The sequence below is a fragment of the Protopterus annectens genome, chromosome 12.part0 (assembly GCF_019279795.1).
Source record: "Protopterus annectens isolate FY-2018-M chromosome 12.part0, PAN1.0, whole genome shotgun sequence".
Taxonomy (NCBI): domain Eukaryota; kingdom Metazoa; phylum Chordata; order Ceratodontiformes; family Protopteridae; genus Protopterus; species Protopterus annectens.
The window spans coordinates 1,573,951,359-1,573,967,303 of record NC_056746.1 but is presented as its reverse complement, the minus strand read 5'-3'; positions in this window follow the sequence as shown (position 1 = coordinate 1,573,967,303).

Below are 15,945 nucleotides of genomic sequence, written 5' to 3'. Positions count from 1 at the left end.
AACCGAGATTTGTGTATAAGATGGGACGCAACATCAAAAGTTATTTGGAACAACATAATCAATCAACAGGAGTGATGGGGGCATACAAAGACAATAGGAAACATGCCATTAAATGTGGGACTTGTAATCAATGTATGTATATCTTAGAAAAAGAGAGAATAAAAATAGAGAATGGATCCCACACAACAGTGAAATTTAAATATGGTAACTGCAATACAAAAATGCTCATATATACGGTGAAGTGCACTAAATGTGCGAGTTATTATATAGGAAAACCAGAGAGGTATTTTAGAAAACGTATCTATGATCACATGTATAGTATTAGGAGGAAGGACACTACCAGTGCCCTATACAGACATATCGAGAGGGTGGGAGAGACACATGATTTCAGATTTGCCATTTTAGATATCATTAAAGTAGACCCTAGGGGGGGGAGATCACAAAACCTTGTTGGGGTTCAAGGAAGTGTGGTGGCAATTGTTCTTAGATGCGGCAACTCCACCGAGTCTTAATGACCACATTTCTTGTAAACCTATTTTGGAGATGAAATAGGTCAATACTAAGGGATATAGATTTGATTAACATTAATAGATACAGGTAGTGACACTCCCAATGCTCTATCATATGATAAAATTTATTGTATGACAAAATTAATAATATAATCATTTTTATTATCTTAAAAATTTTAGTTAAACATATTTAGTAGATTGGACAATATGAACGTCATAATATGTTATAAAGTTGGTTTTAGTTTTTTATTACTATTTTTACTTTTTTATTATTTTTCTTTGTTGATATTATTATTTTGGGTAGTGCAGCATTGCACACTACAAAACAATGTTGCACTAAAGTAAAATACAATTTATGTATTCGACACATTATGTATTCAGTACATTATGTGTTTAGAACATCATGTATAAAACACGTTATGTATTTAGTACAATATGAAATAATGTTTTGGTTATACAATATCCTTCAATGCACTTACAATGCATGAAAAGTTATTTACATAAGTCATTCACACATGTTCTCTTTTTTATGAATTCTTTTTAATGAATTTTTCTTAGAAAGTTTTATTTAACAGATACATTCTATCGATAGTTTGTGTAGATAGAATTAATGTATGATAAATGATAAACAAATGTATTAAGGCTTCAAACATCTATTAATGAATTCATTTATATGTTATGTTCAAATAGTATGTGTATACGGCTTTAAAAGTAAAAGAAAAAGTTTCTTTTGGCGCCAACTTTTGAATTTAAGCCATACTGTTTTCATTAATTATGTTCTGAAGAAGCCCACAGTGTAGTGGGTGAAAGCGCTTAACTTTACATTTTATTGTGGAATAAATCTTTCTTTTTTATACAATTGAGGAGGTAATCATGCACTTACTGGTGATACCTTGGCATTAATACCAGAGTAAACACAACCAGTCCAGGATTTAGAACTTTATTTCCAGGCAGTTACAGTTTTATTTAAATATGACCTATATGGGACTATTACTGTCACATTGTCTGGTTTATTCAGTACAAACCATACACAGTTTTAATACTGCCAGATGACTTTCTACTACTTTAGATAGATGTTTAGTATCTCTTAAAACTATTTCAATTTGATCCAAAATGAGTCTGATATGTCTTTCTATAAATATAGAATAGGGTTCGGTCATCCACCCCCTCCCCGAAACAATGGGTCTAAAGGGTGGATTGGCCGAATCCTTATGAATCTTAGGCATACCCTGTAATATTGGAAAAACAGGGTGGATAACATACAAATAATACTTAAGGTCCATCATGATGTTATGTGTAATTAAACAATCATTCAAATTTATATGTATGTTCCTAATCATACTATCTACTTGTGTATTACTAAGTATTTCATATGTATTGACGTCTGCTAGCATAGTCCTCATGGACCCAAAATAGAATTCCTTATCCATTATGACAGTCATGCCCCCTTTGTCTGCTGGGCGCATTACTATTTGCTTGTCTGCTTGTAAAGTTCTCAATGCTTTATATTCTTCCCTAGTCATATTATTAAATACTTCCCCCTTCTGTTCATTCAGAAGTGTATCATACAATTCATCTTCACATATCTTGCTGAAAGCCTCCAGAATTGGATAATTGATGGGTATATAACTGCTATACTTCCTAAAAGATTGACTAGTACTGGTAGTTGCTTGATCATCAGAAATAGACATTTTAATCATAACGTTCCTTACAAAATGTTTCATATCAATAAGTGTATCTGATAGATCAGATCTTTGTGCTGGCATGAAATACATTCCTTTATTAATAATTGTCTCTTCTTCCTTGGTTAAAGTCTTTTTAGAGATATTCCAAATCAGAGACCTTTCTGGCGCCACATCTTCTTGATTGTCGGATAATCGTCTACTGAAAATTGTTCTTTCCTTTTTATTCTCCCTCGACTTCTCGACCTCTGTTGTTCTCTCCCTTTCTCCTGTTGAATAGGTAGAGGAAGTTTCATAAAAATCTGTGACGATGGTGGCACATGGGTCTTCTTCCTTACTATCTGTTCTGCAGGTGGAATCTCAGTTGACACTTCTGTAATGTGATTGTTGGAACTAGAAATAGAAGTATGAGTTACTATTTGCAAATCAGAGACATCAGGTTCACTCTTGTCCATATTATGTTCAGATTGAGTTTGTATGGGTGTAAATAATGTATTAGGTCCAGTAGCATGTTGTATTGTATTGCAGTTCCATCTAGATTATTTGGTCCTGCTGTATGCTGATTCAGATGGTCAGATCTAGGCCATAAAAAAACATGGCCTTTACAAAAATCTAATAAATCTTTCTCCAAGTTCTTCCTCTTATGTGTCGACATCCTACATTCATAAGCTGAAACACTGTCTATCACATTACCCAGCATTCGATCTACCACTGGTGCTGGAAAACCTCTATACAAAGTCTCTTGCTGTTTCTCCACTGCTACTCTCAGTTGTTCTTCCAGCCTGAAATATTCATTCATGAGTCTCTTGTAGCTCATGCTAGTCTCCAAACTAATGTCCTGCCATTTGACTAATAATTCAGGATAGTGTCTGCCATAGGCAGGCATCTTTAAAACTCTAAGGCCACGAGGTAGTATACCAAAATGGAAAAAGCTTCAAAGTGGAATCTTTGAAGCTGTAGTCATTTGAGCTTGTATAGATCATCCTCTAAAGCATTAATTATGGACAGTAAACAAGTTGGATCATAGCTAGGCCTTTCATCATCCATTTCATTGGTAGCATTGGTATAGTCAATAAGGAAAAAAATGTTATCGCTAGTCAGTACATTCATCAAACCTGCATGCTTCTGACTCCTCGTTGGTTCAAGTGGATTATAGTTAAGTTCTATATCATTTTGTTTAGCACCTTCAGCCATGCTCCCATGGGCAAATAAAAACCAAGTCAAAACAGTCAAATAAATCACCCAACGGATAAATGAATCTCTGCAAAGAGATGATAGTACTATCCAAGTAAAAAGTAAACAAACAGTGGATCGAAGCATGGCTTCCTTCTTCATACACAACACTCTAAGCACTCTCGAATAAAATAAGCAACGTTTAATGAGGTTAGTGCTTTCACCATTGAACAAGTGGCTTCATCAGACCATATAAATAAAAATAAACAAAAAAACAGTTTAAATATTTACGAAGTTAATCTGTTCACATGTGCATCTAATCAGTGTGGGAAGCAGAATCCATTACAATACCATAGCACGTATTCACGTATTACGTACATCATCAAATAAAAACAGATAACTTTGTCATAAAAGCAATGCAACTAAATATATCCTACACTCTAATTAAAATAAACAGCCAGCCTTATGTGAGATAAATGCTATTCTATGGATAAGCATAGTGCTATGTCAATAGATGGTTTACAAGTATACTATAATTTATAATTGAGCATTCAGCCCTTTTCATTGTCATGGTGCATGTTACACTATGCACGAGCAATGCAAATCCATTTAAAGTAATACCAACTCAAAGGATTTTTTAACAAGTTCTTTTCTTTAACATCACTAACAAACAGTCCGCTCATCAAACCATGAAGCACATTAAAATGTTGAAAGCAACAACTAATCTGCCTCATACATAAACATTCAAACAATATGGAACTCAAACACATCCATGACAAGCACAAGTATATACACCATCTATATACACATACGATGGTTGACATCAGGTTACCATTACATTACATTGCATTAGACATTGTATCTCTGTTTACGATTATACCCAATACTCAGGGTTTAGAATATCTACGAAAATTCCTAGTGAAATACAATAAATATGAGACTAGGTTGATAGATCTTATTTGCTATTTTATGAAAATTGTCTTGGAAAATAATGTTTTTGTTTTCGGGGGCACTTATTACCTCCAATGCGATGGCGTTGCTATGGGCACTAGCTGTGCCAATAGCTACGCCAATGCAGTCCTAGTAACATGGAAGATGGAATGTGTCTTTAATAGTTATTTGTTCAAGCAGAATGTTTTATTATATCATCATTTTATAGACGACGTACTTATTATTTGGGCAAGTGACCATATAACATTAAGAGAATTTGTTGAACAATTACAGAATAGTACCAATTTCTTGAACTTTACATTCAATTATTCCCATGACCAAATTGAGTATTTGGATGTCAAGATTGGAAAGTCAATCAATAAAACAATAAGAACAAGTGTTTATAGAAAAGTAATAGGGTGGGAGGATGGCATAATTAACCTATGAACCTATAAAGAATGTTATAGAAACACATTGCTGCATAGAACCAGCATGCATCCCAAACACATATTTAATAATTTAATTAAAGGTCAGGGCATGCGTGTTTCGAGGTTGAATAATATGGAAGTTGAATTTGAGCAAGAACTAGTGACTTTGGGTGAGAGTCTTTCCCAACGGGGATATGATAGACAAGATATTGTGTCCACCTTTAGAGAAGTTAAGGAATTGAGGAGTGGGAGGGCTCACCCATATTTCTCATCTAAGCACGATACAGTTGTACATCAGAGGATGGATGCATCCACCAGAGGAACTGTTCATGTGTCATTGGCATATACCAGTGATGTAGGGAGAGTGAGAGATATATTTAGAAAGAATTGGCCATTGTTAATGACATATGACAGAATCAAGAAGATTGTTGCTGAAGAACCCAGATTCTGTTATAAGAACAGAAAAAGTTTGAAAAGAATGCTTTGCTATCCAAAAGAAAATAATGAGCCAGATATGGATATGAGTGGTACCAAACCTTGTAGCCAATGTAATCAATGTAAATATATTAGATTAGGTAATATCATCTGCCATACAGATAAAGAGAAGCAGTATAAGTTGAAAGTGAGGGCTGAATGTAATAGTAGGAATGTAATTTATTTAGCCCAGTATGATTGCTGTTCCTATTTTTATGTGGGAATGACCAATCATACTCTTCGTGAAAGGATAAGAGAACACGTTAATAGTATTAGACTACAGGATAATATGAGTGCTATATCCAAACACTCCCAGCGAACTGGTCCTATGCACCAATTTTTATTTCTTGTTTTGGAACAGGTTGAAGTAGGTAGTAGAAAGGGGGATTTGAAAAATAGGACTGAGTGGTGCGAACTTAGGTGGATACATAAAGATAGAGCAGATAAAGGTTTTGGCCTAAATGGGAAAATATTCATCAAACCCATCCTGGATGCCAGGGGAATACCCAGACCATGAATATATATCTACGTAAAGTGGGCTCCCATAAGACTAGTGGCTTAGGATTATGTCTATACATGTTTATAATACACATATGCTCATACACAAACATATTAGATTGTATAAACTGAACATTTTGAGCATGTATATATATATATATATATATATATATATATATATATATATATATATATATATATGATTTATTAGAATCTTGAGCTTATTTGACCAGTATTAGTATATATTTTTGATTGTATTTTTATAGTAGAATATGCACAGGCTCTTAGAAGTGTTTTGTTAGTACACTCTAATATATCATAAGAGCATTATATATATGTATATAGGGACTTTGTATGCATGATTATTTAGTTTATGTAGTTTAGTATTTAATTAATTATTATTACAATTGCATATAGAGTCATTTGAATATCATTCTTTTATATATATATACATATATATATATATATATACACACATAGATATATACATACAATATGTTATTTTTAGCCGATTTATTGTGTAATGGGAAAGTCATACAATTATTTTAGTTTCAAGTAGGTTGTATTATCTATTTACAACTTAGTATATATTTTGTTAATGAATTTGGATGATTGCCAAACTGTCAACTGGAATGGAATTGCGACTATGTTAGTGAAAGGATGGAGCATCTACCGCTGATCATGGTAACCTGATGTGTATATGGATGGTGTATATACTTGTGCTTGTCAAATGTGTTTGAGTTCCATATTGTTTGAATGTTTATGTATGGGGCAGATGAGTTGTTGCTTTCAACGTTTTAATGTGCTTCATGGTTTGATGAGCGGACTGTTTGTTAGCGATGTTAAAGCAAAGAACTTGTTAAAAAATCCTTTGAGTTGGTATTACTTTAAATGGATTTGCATTGCTCGCTCATAGCGTAACATGCACCATGACAATGAACAGGGCTGGATGCTCAGTTATCAGAGTATACTTGTAAACCATCTATTGACGTAGCAATATGCTTATCCATAGAATAGCGTTTATCTCACATAAGGCTGGTTGTTTATTTTAATTAGAATGTATGATATATTTAGTTGCATTGCTTTTATGACAAAGTTATCTGTTTTTATTTTATGATGTTGCTTTAAACGGTTTGCAGCATTTACGTAATATGTGAATACGTACTATAGCATTGTAATGGATTCTGCTTCCCACACTGATTAGATGCACATGTGAACGGATTAACTTTGTAAGTATTTAAACTGTTTTTTGTTTATTTTTATTTATATGGTCTGATGAAGACACTTGTTCAGTGGTGAAAGTGCTAACCTCATTAAACATTGCTTATTTTATTTGAGAGTGCTTAGAGTGTTGTGTATGAAGAAGAAAGCCATGCTTCGATCCACTGTTTACTTTTTACTTGGATAGTATTATCGTCTCTTTGCAGTGGTTCATTTATCTGTTGGGTGATTTATTTGACTGCTTTTATAAAAAAAAAAATGTATGTACTGTTTTCACATGTAAAATGCAAATTGGTTACGGGGGGATCGAATTGGGAATGGCTGCTTGCAAAGCGTATGCTCTAACTACTACATTATTGCAATACCGTTTATGCTGGATGTCTCTTGCTGTTTAACTTCTTGTGCTGTTTAAGCTGGACTAAGCATAGTGAAGCAATGGGCACACCTGCGCAGCTATGCTTAAACTTTATTGCATGTTTAAAAAAAAAAATATTTGTTATTTTATTTGTACCCTTCAGAATATCCATGCTAATTGCTGAACCTGTTATTCTATCATCTTTCTGCTTTGTGGGACGATTGTCCCTTTTGGCTTTGTCCACATTCCTTACTCTGACGGGTTGGCAGGTGTACGCTAATTGCTTATGCTACATGTATTATTCTAACAACATTTGTCTTGGTAGGGACGACTGTCCCTTATGGCTTTGACCAGATTTGTTATCCTGAAGGCTTGGAGTGTTACGAGCGTTCTTACTCATTTTAAATTGCCGAAAGGCAATTCTGGAGTGCAGGGGGACATGTATATTGTGAGAGCTCTGCTCTCAAACACAACCCCTGTGCTCCTACATGGAACCGTGTCCGTTTTACAGCACAGCAGCGCGCCTTCATACATATGCATGGCGCGCTGCCGTGTTGAACAGAAACGGTCCCTGCCGTGCAGGAATAACTTTTTCCTGCACGGCTGCTTGCTGAATCAGGGAGCAAGACTCTTAATGTGTTAATTGTATAAGATTACCTTGATGATTCAATCTATTTCTAACCTTGTATAACAGTATGTGGGGTTGAATCTATTCCTTTCTATGTATATATTGCAAATACATTAAATTAATAAAAATTTCTTAAAAAAAGAAATGCAGATAGATGGATAGATAAATAGATAAAAACTGGCCAATTACATACAAAAAGTTTGTTGGAGGAACTTTCTTGGCTATATTTAATTTAGAGCTAACATAAATTTATATTTATAATAATGATAGCAATTTGATTGCTATTTTAATTAAAATCGGATTAAATGGATCTTAATCCAATGATGTAGTGTGTGCAGTTTTATGTTTATCCATGTGAAGACTACAGCTAAAATGTCAGGAGACCTTAAATGAATTTCCATGATTTTCCTAATATAGCGTAGACTGAAATTATATGTTTTTTCTTTGGATGTTTCTGCATCTGACACTTTGATCAGATGAGGGACCTTGATTAATTCTATTTGCCTTTTATACAGCATACAAGTGCAAATCCTAGCTAATGTTCATTTATTGTTTTTCCCTATTATTCAGTAATCAGATTTAAACACTTGTTTATTTTATTGCTGCTGTTATTTACTTTAAAGGCGGCTTGTCACAGGGCTGCTCTTCAAGAACTGTCCCTTCTATATTGTTGATGGATCCCATGAGTAATGCATGTTATTATTTCAGGTGTTCTAGTGCATTTTTTTGCATTCCAAGCCCATGTTTTTATTATTCATGTCACTCACGAAAGAAGTTCCAAGACAGTATTTTGATTAAAAAGAGAGAGAGAGAGACAGTGAATGTGAATGAGGGGATGGCAATGATAATTGTAAAACCAAAATTATCTTACTTATTTACTAGATATTAATGGGTTTCTTCTCCAGTTTCACTTAAACATTAAAACTGTATTGTAGAGTGTCTGTAGAGATGTAAAAAGTTAAAAGGATGTTGTTACCCACAGAGATGTAATAAGTTAAAAGGATGTTGCTGTTACCCATAGAGATGTAATAAGTTAAAAGGATGTTGTTGTTACCCATAGAAATGTAAAATGTTAAAAGGATGTTGTTACTCATAGAGGCTTGCAAATCCAGACAGCAGGCTCTTCTTAGTTTACCACTTTAATTACCTGACTGTAAAGATAAGAAAAAAGAAGCGTATTGTGCTACAAACCTCAGAAGGATATAAATAACTGATGGGGTCATGGAAGAATCTGGACCTTTGCAGGATGACCTGTGTAGCAGTAACTCTATCCCTAATCATGCTAGTACACCAAGTAACAGTGGTAGTTCAGTTTCCTGCTGTATGAGCTCTCCAACTCAGCCAGACATTAAAGACATCATTTTGAAGCTGCATAAACAATAAATATTCCCCATGTCCTCAGCTGTGTAACTATTACAATTGGATGTTTCATTTATCAAAAAAAAAAAAAAAAAACATCAGGGGATTTCTTTATCTGACTGGCTTACTGATTTTGAAAATATACATTCCAAGATAACAGCAGTCACATGGCTGAGTATAAGCATGATGGAAAAGTCTGCTTTGTTTTTCAGATGTTCCACTACAGATGCAAACAGCCATCCTCAAAAGGGATAATATTACTATTAGAGGATTTGTTGAAAAGATCACCCAGGAAACATAGAACAAGTTATTTTATTTGGCAGTCCACATAAAACATTCTCTTCATATTGTGTTAACAGAACCTGTAGGGTTCTTCACCCCCATTCGAAATGCAATCCACCAAGATTAATTTTTGTCAAGCACTTGTGTGCCACAAATGTATCCCATATGCAGCAAGCAGCTTGAGAAGGTAAAGCTTCCTCTTGGAATGAATACAATTTAGTAGATTCAAGTCATTGAGATATGAAAGGCCAAACGGGGCACCTAACGTACAAATGTTTAAATGTCTTACCATTCAACCTCACCATTTTCAGGGATGGGCACCCTGTATATTGCTGTCAACAGTTCTCAATTTCTGCAGATATATAAAGAATTACATGGAAATGCTTGGACTACAAATAATAATAATATCATTTTGTGTTTCAGATAGTTTTTACTGAATAACCTTTGCCTGGTTAGGCAAGGCTCTGACTACAACAATGAGGTTGTTTCACAACTTACTGATCGGAAGTATTATTGTAGTTTGGCCTATTACCCTACTTTAAAATTCAAGCAAGGAATAGATAATTTACTGAGATTAGCTACAGAATAGGCAATTACAACTCAACAAGCAATGAAGAAATTGATAGTTGTTGTTGTCTTTCGGCTTTTCCCAGTTAGGGGCCGCCACAGCGGAACTCCGGTCCGCTAATGATTGGCAGTAGATTTTCATGAATGCCAAGGTGCCAGCTTGACGTTCAACCTTCAATGAAGGCACACCCATTTACGCATGTCTTTGGAACACTCACCCAACCACGGGGAGGACATGCAAGAAATTGATAGTTAATGAACCTAAATGTCAGTGGTTTAATCTCCAAAAATATATAACAATGCCAACAAGCACCCTGGTAGTAGGCCAATTGTTTTGGGTTATGGTTCCTTAACTGAATCTGCATCTTGCTTTTTACTTTTTATTTGAGTTCTCTTTTGAAATCTGTATGGACTAGGATTCTAAGTGGTACACATGGTAAAATTATTTGCTGGTTACAGCTAGAAGAAGAATTGGTATTATATACGTTGGATTTAAAAGCCTTGTATACTAGTAAACCCCACTGAGTGGGATTGGATGCTATAGAATATTGGCTATCCAAATCCAAATCTAAGAACAAACACCTTTTAAATATGTATATAATTCTTCAGCCCTTACTTCCCCTACTAACATTGGAGTCCCATATACTTTCCTAATATGGCACTACTTGTTTTCTTTCTATTGGTGAACTATCCAACTTGCTTCATTTCTGATTATATCACAGATTTTTAATAAATACATTGCTATCATAGTGAATTTATATATGACATACCAGAACTCATTGCTGTATGAACAGTTATGCTGCATTTGCATTATATTTCCTGTTTGTGTTGTAGTAATTGCACTGTGTTGTAATGATCATTACAACCTCAGCTGGGCCTGCACTTGGCCATGGTTGATCAGTGCTCTACCCTGTAAACAAATGTAAAGAAATAAATACATAAGCTTTGCCTCCTTGGATTCAATAAATATTTGGCTATGTCTTGTTGAGCATGTTCTCACCAAGAATATATTTTATTTTAACAGCAAGTATTTTTTCATGGGTGTAGCTATTGTACCCACTTATGCCAACCTTTTCATAGGAGTATCTAGACGATCATTTGATATATGACAGCAGCCAGAATTTATATCATCCACCATCCAAAAAACTGTGCATGTGTATCAGCTATATCCGCAGGCATGTGAGAGTCATGAATTACCTGTTTGATAGGATAGTAAGGTATGTGTAATTTTACATAAACTAGCTACAGAGACCTTTCAGCAACCAAAAGGGAACATAGTGAAGGTATCACACATGTCTGACTTGAGAATGCTTCATTAGTTTCTTGATGCCATGCTACAGCATGTTGGAGAGCATATGTTGTGCCCACGTACCACAGTGGAGAGCACCAACACTATGCAGGATTTTTATGTTATAGCCCACTTCTCTGAGGTGCTGGAGGTCATAGATTGCACCTGCATTGAAACAGAGGCAACAACTAGTGAGCTGGGAAGAAGGTATACGAACCTTAAAAGATATCACTCTATCAAATGCCATATAGTCCATAATCCATAGGTTTTCATCTGCAATCTGTCTGCAGGCCACCCAGGAAGTTACCATGACTTCCACATATGGCATACATGTGAACTTAATTAATGGTGTGTGAGGGGTAACTTTTCCCAGGGTTAAGTTATTGGTGATGCCAAATATGCCCAGGAACTCTGGTGATGATGCTCATCAGACATTCACAGATTGTGACAGATAAAGGATATAGCAATGCCCTTTGACAAACCCAGATGATCAAGAAGTGTGTGTTTGGGCTACTGAAGGCACATTATTGCTGGCTGGATGCAACTCCTGGTGCCATGCAGTATGACCTTGGCACTTGTGCTAAGGTGTTCTCAGTGTGTGCAATGTTACACAACATGATATTCAGGAAGCAGTTCCAGCAGGTTGGCCATATGCATAGGAATAGCTACTTGCACAGTAGGAAGTGGATGGTGAGGAGAGGGTGGAGGACCTAGCAGCTGATAGAAGCAGGTCCAGTATGCCATGGCACTGGCAAAAAGGTAGTGGTTTGCATATATCTCTGGGCCACAGGAAAGCATAAGCACTACAGTACATGTGATGCACAAGGAACTGCAACCAGACGTCACAGGCATAAGAAGGGATGGGTGAAAAGGGCAGCAGCCCCAGGTGCCAGCTTGTGGCGGGTGCAGAACTCAGAAACTTGCTTTACTATTTTTCATAATAAAGATGTACAATACTTATTTCACTTACTTTTTCAAGTATCTCTTCAAAATCCTGGCTCTCCCCACTCTTATGAGTTTCATATAAACCAAGTCTTTGCTCATCCTTGCATTTTAATGAATCTCATGTACTACCCCACGGTATTAGAAAGGCTTCAGACTGTCTCACAGTCACAGGGTGTACTTTGTGGGGCAGTACAAGCAGGTGACAGGGATTTTAAATATGGTGCACAGAACAACCATATTGCTGCTTTCATTGGTCAGGGGTGATAATGCTAGTTGGCAACTTGTTTTTTACCTTTTTTTTGTAGTGCAGTACCCTGAAAGGCACCTTTATCTAAAAGTTTTTTTCTTGACTTAGGCAGTTACTGGGTCAAGATGGGGCTTATAAATATGGACTTACTTGTCTGAGACTTGAGAAGCCTGACCGACTATACTGACAGGACATGGGAGTGGGATGAGTCTCATCTAGGGTAAAGTAGAAAAAATGCATAAATAAATGAACCTAACATAATGCAGCAGCAGATATTTTAAGTTAAATGCTGTGAGCAGCCATTCATTACATTTACAGCATTTTAGGATTGAACTGGGAACTGCTGTCTGTGCAGTCACTTTTCATTTTATAGTCAGCTCCATGCAATGAAAGACATTCCTCCACTCATACCTCTCAGCTGTCCAGAATTTTGCAGAATTACCTGATTTTTTTTGCCACATATTTTTTTGGCTGATACCATTCTTCATAAAATTTGTGGTTTTCTGACAACTGTTAAGGATTCAGAAAATGTATGCTAAAGGAAGAAAAAAGCATTCTATCAAGTTTCTAAATTTATAAGAGAAATATCGAGCAGTGTCCCTGATGTTGGGTTTTGTCCCACTATAATTTTTGGCATTGTCAAGAATTCTTACAGTAAAAAGGGGTTAGGGGTTGTCATAATGGTTAAGCTCACCTCACAGACACAAGATACAGAGTTTGATTCTAATCTTTGAGGGAAATGGGCTACACTTAAAATGGTCCACAAGGCCATCTAGCCCAGTACTTACCTATGAATAGGAACCCTTATGAGTTATTTTTATTGCATGTTATTTTATTAACTGTTCAACAAGTCCAATTATGGATTCATTTTCTGCTCTCTGTTAACTGCTAAATTACAGAGAGATTAAATATTTAGCAGTTCAGTTAATGAGACTAGTTTAGGATAACGATAGCCTTTATATAAAGTGAGCCATCTTATTTCTTTGCATGTATTGCCAGGTCTTGCAGGGAACTTATTCCTTTGCTGTTTCAAGAAATCCTCTTTTTTTAATGGTCTAACTATGCTTCTGCCAGACTATGCTTGCCATGCAAAGGCTGGCCATTCTGTGCATCAAACGTAGGCTACCTAAATAACAAAGTGCAAAGGGCAGGGTATAGTTATTATCATTTACACAGACTGGGAACAGAACACGAGTCTGTAATGTCTTTGTCAGGGAATTTGTAAGTACTGTACAAAATGAACATTTCTGCACTAGGTAGGTCTGGAGGGGATTACTGCAAGGAGTTTTATGAAGGGCCACTCTCACTGGTTTTCTTTGTGTGTGTGTGTGTGTGTGAGAGACACTGGAGGCTGTAATGGTTTGTGTTTATGCTGGGATACAGGCTCAGCAGTAGGTTTTGCACTGTGACTCGACCTAACAAACACAGTGTGCCAGGAAGAAGTGCATGCATCCTGTGCATGGTCCCAGCCACACTAGCTAAGTCTTGCAGGAGTGTCACTACACTGACTTGGCCAGATGCAGATGCAGTGTGTTGTGTGGCTGTGAGTAATGTCCATTTCAGATGTGGCATTAGTGTGAATAACATGATTTTTGGGACACTGTCTCTTGCCCATACAATCCTCCATGCTCAATGTTACTGTAGAAGTGGGAGCAATGTGTGACCTTGACTTTGGCCTACCCTGTACATAATGGCTACCTTCAGTGAAGGCAGAAGTGGGGTGGCTACTTGATCCATGCCTGACACATGGCACTAAAGCATGTGTAGATCCACCATGCATCAGTAAGAGCTCAAATTGGTCAGAAATGTCACACGTATGAGGCATGCACTTCTGCAGGTCAGCATAGACACCCTCAGTGACCATATCATCTTTGCAAAGGCTGAGGCATTGTTAGCCTGTTCTTTCATAATGTCACTGAACATACACTGGGATGCACTCCCTGACACAGTTAGTTGAGGGCAGATGTATATGGAGTACTATATTGGTATCTTAGTGCACCAGTACATACACACACACACACACACACACACACACACACACACACACACACACACACACACACACACACACACACATGATCATATGCTCTATGAAGCTTGTGGCAGATTTTGATGGCTGGGCCACAGGGGGTTACATGCTTCTCTGACTGTGTGAGTCTACAGCAACCTGTCCTTCACATGTGGTGTGTGCGTCTGTTTATGTGTGTGTGTGTGTGTGTGTGTGTGTGTGTGTGTGTGTGTGTGTGTGTGTCTTCAGCTGAGTCCATATACACAGAGCTGTATCCATGGCCTGGGTTGGGGATCTGGTCTGCATACTCCTTGTGTCTCACACTTCAGGATCTGGTCTATATACTCCTTGTGTCTCACACTTCAGGATCTGGTCTGCATACTCCTTGTGTCTCACACTTCAGGATTCGGTCTGCATACTCATTGTGTCTCACACTTAAGGATCTGGTCTGCATCCTCATTGTGTCTCACACTAGGGGATCTGTTCTGCATACTCATTGTGTCTCACACTTAAGGATCTGGTCTGCATCCTCATTGTGTCTCACACTAGGGGATCTGTTCTGCATACTCATTGTGTCTCACACTTTGGGATCTGGTCTGCATACTCCTTTTATCTCACACTTCGGGAACTGGTCTGCATACTTGTGTCTCACACTGACAATGTGCTCCCTAATTATAACAGCTGTTCACCTCCATCAATGGCAGTATTGGACCTTTCTCCACATCACACAGTGGTGGTGGAGCTAGAAAGAACATGACTTGTGATGACAGCAAAGCATAAAACCCCAAATAAATATGTCCCCAGTAATAAAAATAATGGCAATAACAGGTAATATAACCATACCTTGTGCAGGTGTCCTTGTTTGTGATCTTGATGTACCTAATACACAGGAAGCACACAATGTCAACGTCATGTTTAGCAGTAATTGTAGAAAACCAAACAGTTGTGCCTTACACACTTGGAACATCTCCATTTGATACTTGAGGGGCACACTACAGCTCTGTTCCAAGATCTATCACCCTAGCACACACAGGGAATGTGACAACTCAGATTCCCCAAGTAGAAATGGTGAAAAATACTCTTTCTCCACCAATAGAGGTCCAACTAATGGCCCATTTCCAGTTGCTCTACCCTCTTATGCAAGGTGTACCACACACATTTCAGTACCATGTATAACATCATTGGCCCAGTGTTTAATATGTTCATACTTGCAGTTGTGGCCACCAATAGCATTGACATCTGTCTGAGCAGCCAATGGTCATAAAAACTGAGGGCCTGCACCAACATCTCATTCTTCACATTAGAAGATACCCAGATAAATATAAAGGAAAAGTACAAAATAAGCAATTTA